This window comes from Octopus sinensis, unplaced genomic scaffold (assembly GCF_006345805.1).
Source record: "Octopus sinensis unplaced genomic scaffold, ASM634580v1 Contig02678, whole genome shotgun sequence".
Taxonomy (NCBI): domain Eukaryota; kingdom Metazoa; phylum Mollusca; class Cephalopoda; order Octopoda; family Octopodidae; genus Octopus; species Octopus sinensis.
In genome coordinates this window covers 6,362-11,926 of record NW_021825905.1, presented here as the reverse complement: position 1 = coordinate 11,926, position 5,565 = coordinate 6,362, and positions in this window count along the sequence as shown.

Genomic DNA, 5,565 nt, shown 5'->3' with positions numbered 1-5,565 from the left:
TACCTCCAAAAATGCAAACAATAACCTCCAATCAATAAAAATTGGAAAAACACACATTTTCAAGTGGTCACGTTTTTTTTGAACAGAATGTATATAAAGGCGTGTTTCTTCTGTGTTACTTATGTCGGTTCTTTTGTAAGAGATATGGATGAGTATCGATTGCTAGAAAAAGTTTTAAATGGACAAAATATCGAAAATCAATCGAGACAAAAAGTTTACTGCCTTAAAAAGAAAGCTGAAAAGTTTATTTTAATCAATGGAAGAATATACCTCAAACAGCCGTGCGGAAATCACAAATTAGTGATTTCGACGGACAAAGTTGACGAGATGAAATTGGTGGCTAGCCAAAAAATCGGCCGGGAAAGCCGAATTCGCGAAACTAACAAAATACAAAGATTTTCGCGATCGATTTTGCTTTTGGGCAATTGCCGTCGAGATTCCCTGTGTTTTTGGGGCCAAGACGCTTGCTCATCTTAAGAAACTTGGCTGTCTGTGCATCCATCGCTCCAGAGATCTCAGGGAATTTATATTCCTTATTCAAAAGATCTCGCTGGCTGCTTTACGTGGGAATTGTCTTTCAATCCTGCAAGCCAGTACTACACCCTTTGTCTTGCAAGAGGAGTGCAGGTCGCGCTCCCCGCCATGCCGCACTCAACGACATAATACGACGGGCCCTCGAGAGCGCAGGATTTCCAGCACACCTGGAACCCGTCGGGCTTGACCGGGAAGATGGCAGAAGGCCCGATGGGATAACTCTTTTCCCGTACTCCCAGGGAAAATCACTCGCATGGGATGCGACGTGCGTAGACACGTTCTCCCAGTCCACGATTCTTCGGAATATTCATTCGTCCGGTTGGGCTGCTAATGCAGCAGAAAAGGCGAAGATATCTAAGTATTTGGAGATCGGAAAACTTTTCCGTTTTGTCCCAATCTCGATAGAGACGTCTGGTGTAGTGGGATCCAAAACCGCGGAATTTCTCAAGGAAATTGGGGCGATGCTGGCTAAACGAAGGAGGGACAGTCGCGAGGGGTATTGGCTTCGCCAACGTATCGGAATTGCAGTTCTTCGTGGCAACACGCACGCGATACTGGCTGCCGGAGCGTGACGATTTATAATACTTTTCAGTGACATTTTGTACTCGTTGAAAAAAAAGCCAGTACTTAATAGCTAGATTTTTTTTCGTTTAAAAATTGTCAACAAAAAAATTAATATGAATCGAGTAGAAAAACCTAGACGCTTAATTTTAATAAATTTTGTATTATCGAAACAATTATTGATTAGAAACAAATTCAAATAATTTTGACAATTACTGTGACAGGCAAAATGATAAATTGACATCACATATAGACTATTTGATTCATGAAACAATAAATACAATTGAAAAATTAATAAAAATGCAATATAACAAAAATAGGGATAAATAAGATAAAAATTTCAAAGAAAATAATAGTAATTCAGAAATTTCAAGGTATGTAAAATAAAACAGATCAAGGAAATAAAATAGGACAATATCACAAAAAGGATGGAATTTCAGATAACTTAATCATTAAAAGAAATTACATCATGAATTATTCCCTTTAAATCCAAATTAAATATAAATATAAAAAACGACTAAATAGTGAAAAACGCACGACATTGTAAACCCACAAGTGCTTAACGTGGCTTAATTTATTATATTTTTTATTTATAATTAAGATTAATTAAACAATTATTAATAAAAAAACGTTATTTTAATTAAAACGATTTTAATGATAGGACGCGAATATTTTTTTTTTTATTAATACAGTCTTACCCCGGGGTGGGGCACCAAAGTGCCCCAGAAAGCGGGGGTACCCTTCCAAACAGGGGTTTGGTTCAAACTATTGAATTATAGTTCATTAATTTAAATTTTGGTTTACTTGCGAACAAAGAACTCTTTCACATCTTTCAAAGTGTTTATATGCCGATATACATAATTTGTGCTTAAAAAATCAATCATATTTTTAAAACATTTTTTTGATAATCAGTCAATTTCAAATTTTTCTTATTTCTTAAATCTTTTCCAAGTTGAAATCTAAACTCATAAATATGTATTTTGCGCTACATTTTCCAACTTATCTATCATTTCATACGTTTCTAATATCGTTGTTGTCCTCTATCCCAATTCCATTATAAAATTCGCGATTCTATATTTTTCACAGATTAGGATAATTGTTGTATCTTCTTTCAAATCGAACATAAATTCCATTAGGAAGTTTGTGTAATATACTTTAAAACATTTTATTATACCCATGTCTAGAGGTTGAATCAAAGATGTTGTGTTTTCGGAAGAAAAAACAATTTAAGCGGGGTGTTGTTGTTGGGCGGAATTTGACTGTAATGTGATTTATAAAAGTAAAAAGATAGCTAAGCTAATTAATGACCTCACGAGACCCCGGCCAGTTTTGTGAATGGCGAAGCCGTTCCCTCGGATCACAGCAATCGACAGACGTTCCAGGAGCCAAGAATACTCTCTTGGATTGTGGCTTGTCCTTGAAATCCGTCGACCGAGCGAGCGAAGGAAGCGGAGTGTCTTGGGGCCGAAGATCCCGGAAGGACTCCACGGCAATAGGAGTAAAGAACAGCGAGTTGGAGAGGTGGCCGTACTTGAGAATCTTTCGGTCCTCGGCCTGCCTCGAAGCGTGCCCAGGATTGGCGGCGGATAGTGCGAGATTTCCTAGCGAGAACGTGTCCAAACAGGTGGAACGAATATTGACAACCATTTTCAAAGAATTTCAATTTGAAGGAGAAAATTTTTTTTCTTGAGCATGGAAGTGCTTCTGTCGTAATTTCAACAAATTTTTAAAGTATGATATTGAATTTTATTAAAAGTTTTCATTAAATGCTTTAAAACGTCAATTCCAGACACTGTACCTGTCATTGGAATAATTTTGACAACTGTTAACAAATTAGAATGCTTCAATTATCCCTCAAATAAATACAGAAAGTTGAAAAGTTTCTCTTTTTACTTTTGAATTGCTAATGCGATTGAAAATATTCAAAATTTCCAAAAACGTTTTATAAAAAGAGATGATTTTTTACTATCAAAATATTAATTTTAGCTCAAGCCGGACATTCCCATTGATTCTGGGTTTGATCAGCGGTTCTCAAATGCGGCCCCTGGGATTTTTTTGGCGGACTCTAGAGTAACTAACTTTTTTAATTTTTATAATGTTTTAAATTTAACTATTCATTCTTAAGGTTAAACATATCCATAATGGTGATTTCCTTAATCAATTTGAAGCACGTTTTGGGTACATTTATATAAAATTTTAATTTTTAGATTTAGATTAGTCCTTCCTTTAATGAAAATATTCGCAACTCCATTCAGCGTGAAATTAAGGATGCGCTGCAAAGTTTCAACTAGAACTCATTAATTTACACATGATATAGAACTGGCGGCATTGTTCAAAATGCGTCCATTATTAATTTTTTACGAATTAATTACTCAATACAATTCAGAAATATAACACACAATGCATTATATGAATCTAATATTTATGCGAATCATATTTAGTAAAAATGGAATTAGAGAAAGGACGATCTCCCATACGCATCGGAGTGGCTCACCGTCTCGGCCTGGATGTTGTGCAAAACACCGCTGCAGATGCGGTGAGGACGTTGACGAAAAGGGACTGCACCCACTTCCTGCAAGAGAGCGCAGGCAGGTACCACAGACACAAGGCCCTTAATGAAATCGTTAAGGCGTTCTCGATCGGTGGGCCATTCGGGCCTCCTCGAACCCGGTCGGACTCGACGGGCATGGCAAAAGGCCTGACGGGATGACAATATCCCGTACTTGTCGGGAAGGCCCTCGTATGGGATGTTACCGTTGTGGATACCTTTTCAAAATCTCGCGGACCGCTACCGCGTCACGGCAATCGCCCTGGAGACCGCTGGAGCTGCGGGAAAGATACTGACTCGTTCCTCAACGAGGTCGGGCAGTCCATTGGGAGGAGGCTCAAGGACACGAGAGAGGGCCTCTGGTTCCGCCAGCGCATCGGCCTGGTTATTGTTCGGGCAACGCACACTGCGTCCTCGCCGCTGGGACTTAACGATTTTCGTTGTCAATTAAAATCTACTTTCGCGAAAAAAAAATAAAATGGAAAATATAAAAATATATAAAATATTTTGTGCGGCCCGCAAGCTAATCTTAATATCGATTTGGCCCTTGAGCTAAAAAGGTTGAGAACCCTTGGTTTAGATATTGAGGTTCATGATTACTTGTCTTCGAAAATTTTTTTTATTATTAAAGTAAATTTTAAGTAAAAGTGAATTTATTCTATTTAGACAAAATAAATAAACTCTCAACAAATAACGTGCCATGTCAACATCTATACCTTTTCAAGTTCAATATGGGAATTTCAAATTCAATATGGGATTTCCTATTTCAAAGTGGGATTTTCCAAATTTAATATGAGATTTCCAAGTTCAAAGTGGGATTTTCCAAATTCAATATGGATTTTCAAGTTCAAAGGATTCAAGTCGGTTATTGAATTCATTTATTAATGAACGTTAATAAAAAGAAAGAATTAGCTGAAAAAAGAAAAAATTTGTTGACCGTTTACGAAAATGATGGGGATTGGAATCAAGTTGCATGTTCTCTCGGAATAAAAGAACAACTGCATACAGGTGGATAAAAGAAGGCTTTAAGGATGATTTAAGAGGTGGTTTTCGATATTCAAAAAATTCAAATACCGTACGAGATTATATGCAAGAAATGGTCGAGTCAAATCCGAAAATTACTTGCCGGTTAATTCCATAAGTTTTTCATATTTTATATGGATAGAATTAATGAAAATGACATTTTGATATTGTTTCATTTAAAGGCGTGGTCCGTTCAGCGGACGGTGACATTTAATAAATTTACATTTCCCCGCGTGCCTCATAAAGTTAAAACTTCTTTTTTCATGGACGTAACTCGATTTTCTAGGTATTTTTTCGTATTGATTTCCTTATTGCAAATAATTTTATTTTAAATCTTTTAAATTTTGTTGTCGGCCACTGTAGATGCCCCAAATTCCAATAACCGTATCTCCAATTAATTAATGTATTTGGCTGCTCTTTTTGATAAATCCGATTTCATCATGTCCAAAAGATGTTCTATACGTTAATGTTTCTTTGGTATAGCGATTAACTGGTTGCATATCAAACAATGTATTTTTTCATCGATCGTTGTCAAAAATAAAGAATTTCTCATTTTCTGAAACACTCTTTTTTCATCTTTCTGACACCGTTTTTTGGTTTCAGAAGAAAAATATTACAATAAACTAATTATTGTTGCAAATATTTCGAACAAACTCGAGTTATCATTCTGAGTTTAAATAATTTAAATTTTCATTGGACACATGAAGCAGAGCGTATAAAATACATAAGCCTAGTCAGAAATATATACTTTTTAGGAGGAACAGTTCGTCATGTGCGTCCAGTAAAACAAGAAGATTTTTTCCTACAGAATTTCAATATTGGTGATCACACATTTATAGATCTTCCTTTCAAGTTATTTTAACGTCATGATGGTGTGTCCATACTCATTTATGATAAAC